The 12,516-nt window shown below is 57.4% G+C and overlaps 1 protein-coding gene across 6 annotated transcripts in view; it reads right to left on the reverse strand.

The window, feature by feature from the left end:
- ELFN2 (extracellular leucine rich repeat and fibronectin type III domain containing 2) overlaps positions 1–12,516 on the reverse strand; it is a 54,774-nt gene that overhangs the window by 9,286 nt on the left and 32,972 nt on the right. Inside the window, exon 1 of one of the 6 annotated variants that reach the window (XM_024240199.3) lies at positions 2,554–7,000. The exons of the other annotated variants lie outside the window; for them this stretch is intronic. The gene's annotated coding sequence lies outside the window, so the exon portion shown is untranslated. Of the gene's footprint in view, positions 1–2,553; positions 7,001–12,516 lie in introns of those variants that run through there. 6 annotated transcript variants of the gene reach the window in all.

Below are 12,516 nucleotides of genomic sequence, written 5' to 3' on the forward strand. Positions count from 1 at the left end.
CCGAGACCACACAGCCAAGAACCCAGGCCAGCCTGAGCTCTGGAACCAGCAGACTTTCCAAGGCTCCTCCCTGGAAGACGATGTCCCATCACCTGCAGACCTCCAGGAACAGGGCTCTCAGCGCCCACCTAAAGCTACTGGTTCTCCTTTTTTTTTTTTCTTTTCTTTGCTCGCTGCAGCCTCCACCTCCCGGGTTCAAGTGATTCTCCTGCCTCAGCCTCCTGAGTAGCTGGGACTACAGGTGCATGCCACCATGCCCAGCTAATTTTTGTATCTTTTGTAGAGACAGGGTTTCACCACGTTGGCCAGGATGGTCTCCATCTCTTGACCTTGTGATCCACCCGCCTTGGCCTCCCAAAGTGCTGAGATTATAGGCATGAGCCACCATGCTGGGGTTTTTTTGTTTGTTTGTTTTGAGACAGACTCTAGCTAGCTCTGTCACCCAGGCTGGAGTGCAGTGGCACGATCTCGGCCACTGCAACCTCTGCCTCTAGGGCTCAAGCAATTTTCGTGTCTCAGCCTCCCAAGTAGCTGGGATCATAGGCACACGCCACCACGCCCAGCTAATTGTTTTCTATTTTTGGTAGAGATGGGGTTTCACCACGTTGCCCAGGCTGGTCTTGAACTCCTGAGCTCAAGCGATCCACCCGCCCACGACTACCAAAGTGCTGGGATTACACCCAGCCATCATACCCGGCCCTGATTCCTTTCTCGAACAGCTCTGATTGCTAGAAATTTCTTCTTCTATTACAAAGCCAAGTCTGGCTCCTTGTGCTTCTGTTCGTGGGTGCCACCTCGCTCTCTGGAGCCCCTAGGGACGAGGCCAGTACCCCGTAAAGACCCTTCTGACATCTCCTGGTCTGTTATCACTCTGTTTATCCAAGCTAAACAGCACGGCATCCTCTACCTGCTCTTCCTCTGCTGTGGTTGTCAAGTCCCTCCTGCCCTTGGGTACCGCTGCCCGGGTCATGCTTGCTGTCAAGGTCCCTCTTACAATGTGTCGCCTGGAGCCAAGCACCAGTGCCGATGCATTCGGAGCAGGATCAGCTCCAGAAGCCTCCACCTCCCTCGGCTGGGCTCCCTGCTTCTGTTCATGCAGTGAGAGTAAGGAGGCACCAGCGTCGTGTCCTCACCTTGTCCTAGATGTCAACCAAACCTCTAGGCCCCTTCACACACACGGCCAGGCAGCCCTGGTGCCCTCACAAGGTCCACAGGCAGCTCTGGGCAGTATCTGTTTAGGTCTCTTCCAAGGTGCTGGGTGTTCGTCCACCCCCATTCAATCATGTCTTGTTAGTCTCAGCCCTGCACACCAGCTGCTCTGGGTCCCGGGGGAGCTGGCTCCTGCCCCTCACTGCTTTGGCACCTGCTCCAGGCTCTGTGTCATCCTGCACTGGGTGAGCAGGCCATGACAGCATCTGTGTCACAGGGAAACAGGGACCGGGCCTGGGCTAGGGGCCCTGCCTGCAGTTCAGCCCTGGGCTGGGTGAGGCATGCTGCCCAAGCAGCCGCACACCCGCCCATGTTTCTTACGCATTCCACATGTATTCCCTGAACACCTACTATGCGCCTGGCCCTGGGGCAGACAGATTTGCCTCCCCTTCACTAAGCTGCCTTCTTATTCAAAAGAGCTTAACAAGAACGACACAGCACCAACAGCTGACAGCCAAGGTGTCAGGGTCTCTGCAAGGCCTTGGTGCTTTGGACGAGCATCTCCAGGCGCAACCTCAGCCAAAGAAGGGGCTTGGGGCTGGGCCGCCGGGCCGCAGTGTGACCTCGAGCAAGTCAGCACCTCACTTCCCTGGGCCTCAGTTTCCTCATCTGTTTGGGGGAAAACCACAGTACACACGTGTCTCTGGTTTGCTGGGGCCACCCCAAAGCCCGGTCACCTGCCCACCGTGTCACCCTCCAGGGCTCACCTGGTCCCCGTGCCTCCCCTGCTCACAGGGTGCCACAATCATCTTTAGTACCTACTCCGTGTCCAGGCCTTGGTGAAAGGAGAGAGGCAGGGGGTGGAAGCTTTTACCAAACGTCTTGGCCTTGGCAAACCAGCCCGTGGCCTGACAGGAGACACCTGAGCCTGGTTCTAGTGGCAGCTGTAACCACACGACCCGTGAGCAGGGCCCACTCCCTGGCAAACCCCCACCCCAGCCCACCCACCACCAGGCACCTGGGGACAGGATTGTCCCACAGCTAAGGATGACCTGTATTAAAAACCCACCTCCTGGCTTTCCCAGAATCCTCCAGGCTACTCAGGGGACTGCCTCCCTCACCCCCTCTCTCCCCAGCCTGGCCTTTACCTCCTCCCCTGGATCCCACCTCCCACATGGACTCTGCCTCCCACACCTGATCCCACCTTCCCAACCTGACCCCTGGCCTCATCCAATTTGACCCCACCTCCCCACCCCCTGCAACCTCTAGCCACTCCCCACTTGCCCTTGCCTCCCCCACCTGACCCCAATTCCCACTCCTGACCCCTGCCCTCTCCCAGCCTGACCTTCGCCTCCCCCCCAGCCCCTGCTGGCCCCTCAGCTGCAGCCCCTGGGCACTACTCACCAGTGTCCACTGGACCCGCTCTTTTCACCAGTGCCTGCGCAGCACGGCTGCCTCTGCCTGCATGGCCTCCATTCATTCATTCAATAAACATTTATGGAGCACCTACTATGTACCAGGCGCCGGCTAGGCCCGCCCTCCCGGCTCTGCCTCCTCCACCTGCTCCTCCTCCAGGGTCCCAAGGGGCGAACGTTTCCCTACCCTCCAGTACCCTCAGGGCTGTCCCAAGACAGGAGCATGTGGGGACCGCAAGGGGGAAGTGGAGGCTCCAGTGGCGGGGAGCGAAGCCCCCTGAGAGGTAGCCCAGGGAGGGATGGGCGGCCTCCGACAAGATGAAAAGAGTCTTCAGTGCTTGCGCCGGCTGGGCCTCCACACTTCCCATATTAACTCATTTAATCCTGAGCCAACTTTAAACGTCTTAAAAGCACTCTCACTATTCCCACTTTGCAGATGAGGAAACTGAGGCCTCACAACTGCTACGCAGTGGCTTCCAGCCTCCACGGCCCCAGGCTCTGTTCAAGAGCTGCTGTGGGATCCTGTTTCATCTGGATGGTGGTTTTCACATTTTTTTAATCAGTTGCCAATATTGAAAACTTGGCAGATTTTATTTCAAAAATCCTCATTTCTGGAATCCACTGAGATACAGGGAAGATCTGGCTTCCCTGGGTCTGCATCCCTGGAGGGACAGCAGTGGCACAGGCCGGGGCGGCATCCAACCTCCTCCCCGCCTCTCTGGTTCAGGTGGCCAGCTGACCCCTGCACACTGGAGTTTATGAGGCCAGCAACAAAGGGGAACCCCAGCCTGTCAGGGGTATTCCTATGAGCCTCTCAGCCTGGGACCCAAGGGTGCCCCGACCCCTGCCTGACCTCGAGCCCCCCTCCCCTATCCTCCTGACCCATGGCTCCTGAGTTTTAGCACCAGGATACTAACAGCATGGATCTGTCATTCGGGGAGGAAGGTCTCCAGTTATGAGTCTGGGGTTCAAAGATTCTAGGATGTATCTACCATTTATTTGGTCCTAAAAGTCTCCTGTGTCTTGGCCTCTGTGGGTCACCAATTCTATAGGACTTTAAGCTGTCCTGACCCTCCAACAGCTTCCCCTTGGCTCCAAGCGGCCCCACTGGGGAGAGGTCCCCAACCAAGGGAGCTCCCACACAGCCACCCCGGGCCCACCTGTCACCCTGTGGGACCCACTTCTCCCCTGCCAACAACCCTGTCTGGGTCAAGTATGGGGCTCCTACTGGGGTTTGAGGGTTACCCTCTCCCAAACATTATTCCCACCCCACAGAACACTGCCAGCTGGCCTAGCCTAGGTGCTGTTTCCAGGCATGACTGCTGTGGACACCAAGAAACCTGAGTTCCTGAAGCCACACCACAGCTCACCAAGGGGCCCTGGGGTTCCTGGAATGGCTCTTTGGTCCCACCCCTCTCCCCATGCACTTAGGGTCCCCTCACTCTGCTCACCTAGGACTGGGACACCTGCCTGCCACGCCCCCAGCCCCCTGTCTCTAGCAGGGCCCAGCACCCAGGGTCCTGGAGCCCTCTAGGCCCAGGCTGAGAAACCCCTCCTGAGGCCACAGCCCATTCAGCTTCTGTCGCTTCAGAACCTCGAACCAGGCGGTCGCAAGGGGTCAGTATGGACACCAGCTGGGGTGGCCCAAATCCCCTCCCCCTGGCCCTGAGACCAGCTTTCTCTAGAGGAGGTGGGAGGGTCCAGCCCACACTGACGGCTGCCTCTGAGGCCACGGGGGGCCTGCAGCTGCAGCATCAGAAAACAAGGAGGCTCTGTCAGTGCAGAGGGGTTGACATCGAGCCCCGGAAACTCCCCAGGGAGGGCCGCCCCAGGACTGCCGGCTGGGCAGAAACCACAGCCCAAACGTGAGGCTATCTATGTGACAGCTCCTGTGTCCACCAACTCCGCGTGGCCAATCCGCCAAGACCGGCCCTCCCTAACATGCTGCAAAAGCGCAGGGTCCACATTCAGCTCAAATCCAGGCTACACCACCTCACCCTGTGGGCCTGGCAAGCTAATCTTTCCTGGGTCTCAGTTTCCTCTTCTGTAAAGTGGGACAAGAAGGGCACCAGCTCACCGGGCTGTGGAGGGGATGGCCACAGGCCAGGGTCTGGGCAGGGTCGCAGCTCCAGGAAGCTGCCTCCTGCAGGTATCGCTGTGGGGGTCTGGCACGTGGCACCATGGCACACGCCAGGCAGGCAGGAGGACCTCATTACCCACCGCAACAATGACAGTGAGGAAGGATGGGGCCTGGCCTGACAATGTCTTCCTTTCAGTCCCGAGGGCAACACACCCCTCTTTGCCTCTGTCCCTGTCCCCTCTCTGATGTCCAGGCCCCTCAACAGCCTGCTCCCACCCCCACCTTCAGCCTGTTCCCCGGCCTCGGTTTCTCTCCCATTGCCAAAGCACAATGGCTGTTATAATTAACGAATTATCTCAGTGTGACAGCTGTGGTCCTTTGAAAATTAGCTTGAATAACAAGATCCTGGTGTATGGTAATTTATTTTCCTCTTTCTCCCCCTTTCTCTCTCCCTCACTTCAGCGTTGTCATGCATGCAGATGTTTTTCCCCTTTTCCTCATTCCCCGACACCTTCCCCCTCTGTAGCCTCCTCGTCCTCCTCAGGAGGGTAAGGGACAGACTAAGCTTCTGCCTTTGGGTGAAAAGATGCAGGAGCTGACCCTCCTGGGCACCTCGTCCGCGCTGGCGCCAGGCACAGCGCCTGACACGTCGCCTTCTGAAATCTCCCCGCAGACCTAAGTCCTGCCACCTCCTTCCTGGGCTGGGGACCTGCAGCTTGCTTTCCCGCGACCTCCCAGGCCGCGGCCCCTCGGGCTCCTCTGCTTGTACGCCAAGCAGTGGCCTCCCCTGATGTCCTGGTCCCTGCTCACTGCCTCTCTCAAACCCGCTTCCCCCTCCCCTACCCCAAGAGCCCTTCAACCCCTCCCAAGGCTTCTAATGTCAGCTGATCACACCCAAACCACCGTACCCAGCTGCCTCCGGGGCCCTTCCCTGGCACCTGAAACTCACTCGTCCATGTCCACCTCCACGACTGGACTCATCTCCCACGGCCCCTTCCCCCTCCTCCCCTGCTTCTCTCCCAGTTCCCAGACATGGTGAGAGGCACCCACACCTCCCCACCTGCTCCTAGTCCCGCCTTGGTGCCGTCCCCTCCCCCTACTGCTCCTGCTGGTCTCTCTACCTCCAACCCTACCTCCCCACTCCATGCCCCTCCACCCAGCAGAAGATGAGCTTTCTAGAACGTCAACCTGAGCATGGCACTCCCTGCTGAAAAGTCTTCGTTGGCTCGAGCTGATCTGGGAAAATTCCAACAGCATCCAGAGCCCAGCCCATATGGTCCTGTGGGAGCCGCTGCCTGTTCTACCCTCCTACCTGCCTGCCTTCTTCCAACCTGGCTGGGGTCTCTCCTGTGGGTCCCCACAGCCCCCTGTGCTTCCTCCATCGCAACCGGAATCATAACTACTGCTGCTACCCCTGGACTCAGTTCCCCAAGGAACTGCTTGTCCTAGTAGGTGCTCAATAAATATTTGTTCATGGCTGAGTGAAGGAGGCCAGCTCGCCGCCCTCATATAGATAAGGAAATCGAGGCTCCGAGTAATTCATGACTTGCTCAGATCACACAATTCATGCAAAAGACAAAACCAGGATTTGAACCACGTCTGTGACTCCAGTGCTCTTCTGGGCTCTTCTGCTCCCTAAGGAGGTCGGGGAGGGGTCAGCTTTTGCACAGATCTCAGGGGACTTGAGCCTCCCTCCAGCCTTGGTTGGGCAATAAAGAGACCAGCTTCTAGCCTAGGCTGTCACTCCCTTGAGTTTGACCTTGGACTAGCCACATGACTCTCAGGGCCTCAGTCTTCTCATCTGTAAAGTGGGAAGGAGCCCCGCCTCACTCTCTATCCCAGAGGGTGGCTGATAGGGCAGAAACTCAGGTCTTGGAGAAAGCCACTCCTGCTAACATCTGGGATTTTCCTGACCTCGCCCTCCAAACCTAACTGCATTGCCCTTGGCAGGCACTCCCCGGGGCTTTGTGGAGGGCATCCCCAGGATGGGAGAGGTCATAGAGAATAGGAACTCTTTCAGGGGGAGGCAGTGGGAGAAGCATGGGGAGCTTGGGGGTGAGATCATGACCTTGGGCAAGAGCTTCCTCTCAGAGCTCGGCGTCCTCCTCTGTGAACTGGGGCCGCAATGAGGACTAATATACACAGTGCCTGGCACAGCGCAAGTGCTGCCGAGGCCACATGGCTGCAAGGTTCTATGGGAATGTGATCCTGAAGTTTGCCCCAGAGAGGGAGAGAGAAGAGGGTGAGACAGAGCGGGACCAGCTGTTCCTGAATCTCCCTCAACAGCCCACAATGGCTCCCACTGGCCCCAGAATAGAGCTCACACCCCAACCTGTGGCCCTAGAACCCCTCTCTCCCTCTCTAAGCTCACACCCCACCATGTCCCCTCGCAACCCTATGGAATTGGGGGCACGCCCACACCCACATCCATCAGGCCGTTACTAGCCATTAGCTGGTACTAACCCTGGGACCCATTCCCACCTGTCCCCATCCCCTGGGCCGAGACCTTATGCCTCCTCCTCTGAGAAGCCTTTGGAAATCTCCCTTCTGCAGGGTGGCCCCCTGCTCTGCCCCCACAACCCCGAGGTATAGCCCTTGGAATCCTGGATTGGTCCTAGAGATCATCTCCCCCATTTTACAAGTGGGGGAAACTGAGGTGCGGACGAGGAACAGCAGCTCTCCAGTGATGCACTTGAACCCGGGTCTCTGCTGCATCCAGCCCACCAAGCAGCTTCTCTCCTGGTGCTGAGCTGTTTAGCCCTTGCCTGTCTTCTCCACGCCCCCTCCCCCGCCTGGAGCTACCTGAGGATAAGACCCCATCTTCCTGTCTGCGCCCCTCCCCCAGTGCCCAGCCTAAGGCCTGGCGCATAGTAGGCACTCAGTAAATGTCTGTTGAATTGAATTGCGCTCAGGGCGGCCAGTCGTCTCTGCTCTGTAAGAAAAGCATAGAGTTAGTGGAGCTCTCCCCAAGACCAGGGGGTGGGAACCAAGCTGGTGGGGTGAGGAACCTGGCCTGCCCCAAGGAGCCCACGGGCCCTGGGGAGGGGGCCTGGGAAGCTGGAACATTCAGACTTAGATGAGTCCGAATTCTGCCCCAACAGGCAGCATGGCTCTGGTAAGTCACGCTGCGGCAGGACCTCACTGGCCTCATCTGTCAAATGGAGATGACACTCCGGTCCCTCCAGGCTCTGAGGACTGCTTGTGATGAGGACCAGAGAGATGTGAGGAGTGTAAACAGTAACCCCCAGCTCACAAGCATGGAGTGCCCAGCGCCTGACACAGGAGAGTCGGGTGCAAATGATGCCCATTCTACAGATGAGGAGACTGAGGCTTGGAGACGGGCCGGGCTTGCCCAAGGCCACACAGCCCATGCATTGATCTCATGCTGTACACACGGCCTCCCTGCCAAGCCACAGGGAAGCAAGGTGTGATAATGAACCCCAGACATAGAAGCTGAACCCACCAAAGGGTGGCCCAAACCTTACCCAGGCTGGCAAAGATTCTGCAGGCAAAGGGCCCAGCGTGAGCCCCAGAGCTGTGAAAGGAAGGGTGAGAAGCCGCATTCTCCCCTCCCCATGGGGGTGAGCTCTGATTTCACAGCCCCCCAGAGGGTTCAAAGGCATCCTCAGATCCGCAGGCTGCAAAGGCCTGGGCAGGCCTGGGTGTTAATATAGATCAGTAGAGACTATAAATACACGGTCAGGCTGGACACTGCAGGGTGGCCGACCTGGCACAGCCAAGACAGAGGTTCTAACCCCAGCCCTGCCCCCACCCGCCATCCCTCTCCCTTCTGGGCCTCGGTTTCCTTGCTTGTCAAGAGCAGGCTGCTCCATGACCATGACTGCCAGAAGGTTCTTTACCCAGCAACACAGTTTTCTGACCCCAGCCAGGCTGGCCCAGAGGGAGGCCCTGGAGGCCCAGGCAGAGACCTGGGAGAAGAGAAGGATGTACAACAGGATCACTCTGGATCCCTGAGACAGTCAAGTGAGGGGCTTGACTACGTCCCTGCTCACCAGCCTGGAGCTGAGAAGAGGCAGAGAAAGGAGCCTAGAAGCCAGCCATTCATTCATTCTCTCCGTCTTCATTCAAACGGCCATTCTGTAAGCACTGCCTCCCGCGAGTGGAGGACTCACAGCCAAAACCAGGCCTTCTGGTTGGGGCTCTGTTGGGGATGACAGGGAGATGAATGAGTATCTCTTTCCCTATCCACCCAAGGCTGCGTGGGGGCCATCCTCTGACTCCCGACCCCCATCCCAGGTCGCATGACAGGGACACTGGTTTTACATCCACCTTCTGCCTGGACCACAGCCTCGTAGAGGACAAAGACCAACTGTGGACAGTCTCACTCACCCTGTAAACCCAGGGCCCGGCACCGTCCCAGCATGCTCTCTGTACACGTCCACGGCTGAAAATCACCCAGGGAACACAAGAGAGCCACCACGCACAGGGCCATGACACGGGCCCAGGGACAGAGGAGCACACCGTGCCGGCACCTGCTGTGTGCCAGGCCCTGCACACTTCACACGTGGCAGCTACACTGTCATGCCTGCTTGAAGGATGAGGGAACTGAGGCTGAGAAATGACAAGAGACATGCCCAAGAGCCCACAGCTAAAGTGGCTTGGCACCCACGACTCCCCAGATACAAGTCCAGCTGATACAGCAGTCTGACCATCAAAGGGACGGTGTCTGGGACTCCCCGAAGGCCAGGCATAGGTGAAGGGACAGTGTCCCACTTCCTCATCAAAGCCTCAAAACAACCCCAAATGGCAGACAGACCCTTACATGACAAGGAGAGAAAATGAGGCTCTGAAAGATGACCTGTCCCCAGCCCCAGGCCTGGCAAATATTGGAAAGGCCCTTCCCAGGCAGTGCCTGGGTCCCATGTCCTCTGAGACTCAGGGGGAAGGGGTGCAGACGGCCTGAGCCCAACTGGTCCTCACGTGGCTGGGTGACATGGGCAGTAACCAGCCCCCTCGGAGCCTCGGTTTCCCCAAGACCCATCTCCTCTGCCCCACGCAGCTGCTGCAAGGAGGAGGAAAAGGATAACCAATGGGTGACTCCCCTTTATAAACTGTGAAGTGCCATTCATCTTTGTTCTTCCTTCTTGCTGTCAGTGCATCAGAAGCACCGTCCATCTTAAGGGAATTTAACTGCTACAGTTATACTTTCCTTGGCCCTCCTCAACCACTTCTCTGCCCTCGTCTCTAAAAAGGCTGACCTGTGTTTGTGAGATGCCCACAGTGAGCCCACCCTTGTTAAGGGATTCTCTCACATTTCATCCTCAGGATCCTAGGAACCAGTTATTTGTTGTTATTTTTTGTTTGTTGGATTCTTTTTTTTTTTTTTTTTGAGACGGTGTCTCACTCTGTCTCCCAGGCTGGAGTGCAGTGGTGCAATCTGGGCTCACTGCAACCTCCGCCTCCCAGATTCAAGCAATTCTCCTGCCTCAGCCTCCTGAGTAGCTGGGACTACAGGTGCCCGCCACCACACCCAGCTAATTTTTTTGTATTTTTAGTAGAAATGGGGTTTCACCGTGTTGGCCAGGATGGTCTCGATCTCCTGCCCTCGTGATCCACCTGCCTTGGCCTCCCAAAGTGCTGGGATTACAGGTGTGAGCCACCGTACCCGGCCAGAACCAGGTATTATTTTTATGCCCATTCTGCAGATAAGGAAAGTAAGGCTCTCAGAGATTAAGTGACATCCCCAAGATCACATTGCAAGAAAGTGAGCATGCTCCCCACACCACTGTATATTTGCCCCCACATATCTGTGTATTCCACTCTCAGTGGCTGCTAGAGCCCTCTGGTTGGTTAATGCCCATCTGTTCCCTGGTTTATCCGACTTCCCAGATGTATGTAATATTCATATTTCCATCAGCAGCAGCTCTCACACCCCTTTCCAAGGCCTTCAGGAGCCCCATTAATCATTCAGACACACCTGCATATTCATTAACTTCCAAATTAATACAGGGTCCCTTATTACTTCAGGCCTGCTGCCTGCATTAAAGACACTTCAACTTCATTCATTATTAAACTCCCCTGATAAATGATCACACCCCTCTTTCACAGAGGGGGACAGCACCCAGGCCCCGGGGCTGGCAGGCCTGCTCCCAGTGACAGCTGCTGTGTGACCTTGAGCCAGGCCCTCACCCTCTCTGAGCCTCCTGCATGTTTACCTGGTAAAATCAGGCAAAGGATGGTCTCTGACCACCACCTGGCCTCATCAGGGTGGCCCTGTCTCATCCTTTGTCCTTTCTCTGCGTGTCTTTCTTGGACTCACATAATCCTTCCCCAGAATGGAAGCCAGTCCTCTCTGGAGGTTTCCTTATGCTCCCCCATCAACAACCTCCACTCGCACCTGAGCCTGGGCCTGGGCTTTGCAATCAGTGGGCCTCAGGTCCTGGCACTGGCCCATCATCCTGAGGGCAGCATCTCTGGGCTAACTCGGCTTGGGCCTGGCAGACCATGACACGTCCCAAATCAGAGAGGACAACTGACACCCCCCACCAGTTGCTGGACTCCAACTGCCACACAACAATATCGATGATGACAGCAGTAATAATAACAGCACCCAGTACTTCCTGAGCCTGGACCATGCCCCAGGCCTTGTGCTAAGTCCCATACGGTCCCATCCTTAGATCAACCTCCACTTAACAGATAGGAAAGCTGAGGCCAGTGAGGTCAAGTCATCTCCCTAAGCCAGGCTGGAGCTGGCTCTGCACCCAGGCCTCGCTGACTCGGGGTCCCCAGGGCGTCACCATCACATGTACCACCAGAAGGCCCCGGCACTCGGCCACCCTCTTGCCCTGGCTCCTTCCAGCACCTTCTTCCCAAGCTCTTCCTTTATAGGCCCGATCTCTGCCTAAGGGAGCTGCAGACGACACGGAACAGGTCCCCCATTCGCTGGCAGATGTCCCAATCCATCTCCATTATGCCTGGCACTAAGGAGCACCGCAAATGAAGCGTGATGATGCCACCGCCAGCATCACTCCTGCTGGCTCTGACCCGCCTGCCACCTCCACCTAATGTGCACACCAGGCTGCGACTGATGTCCACAGGCCCAGCTGCCACCTCATACAGATGCCAGGATGGAGCCTTTGCCCCTGGCTCCACTGGCTGTGTGACTGTGGGCCCCTTACTGAACCTCTCTGTGCCTCAGTCTCATCATCCGAATTATGCCTGACTCCACCCTCTCCCTCGTCTCTCATTTCCCATCCATCTCGACACCTCTCCAGGCCACACACCTGTGTGTCCGCTGCCGCCCCTCAGTCCAAGCTTGTCTGGATGGCAGCACCCACCTCCCAGGGTCTCTAGTGTGCCCCAAGGTCCTCCTCTTCCTCTGCTCGGCACGGGTGCTGTCTTTTGTGGACTCACCGAGGCCTCTTTCTTAACACCCTTTCAGCCGCTTCCACGGTTCCCAGGCTAAAGCCAGACGTTCTCCTGAAGATCAAGGCCCCTCAAGGGCCTGGCCCGGCCGCCTGTTCCAGGCTCCCTCCCGCCCTCCTCCTGGACAGCCTCACCTCTCCCAGGATGACTCCTTGGTGAGTGTCCGACCCCCCTGGACCGTCAGGGGGCCGCAGTGGCCAGCACAGTGAGTCCTCCCCCGCAGCTCCCACCCCCGGCACACAGTAGGCAGAGCGATCCCGCAGCTTAAAGGAATGCCTCCTTCGAGTGCAGACAGCAATTTCATCCCACGGGCCATGGTGACTGTCAACAGTGCCTCATACGCTGTAAATGAAGAACTCTTCACTCCTCGCCTGGGACTGAGCACTGGGTTGGCTGCCGCAAACTCAACACCCACCCCCGACCTTACAGGGTGTCAAGATAAAGATCGTCAGGCCGGGCGCGGTGGCTCACGCCTGTAATCCCAAC

The sequence above is a fragment of the Pongo abelii genome, chromosome 23, assembly GCF_028885655.2.
Source record: "Pongo abelii isolate AG06213 chromosome 23, NHGRI_mPonAbe1-v2.0_pri, whole genome shotgun sequence".
Classification (NCBI taxonomy): Eukaryota; Metazoa; Chordata; class Mammalia; order Primates; family Hominidae; genus Pongo; species Pongo abelii.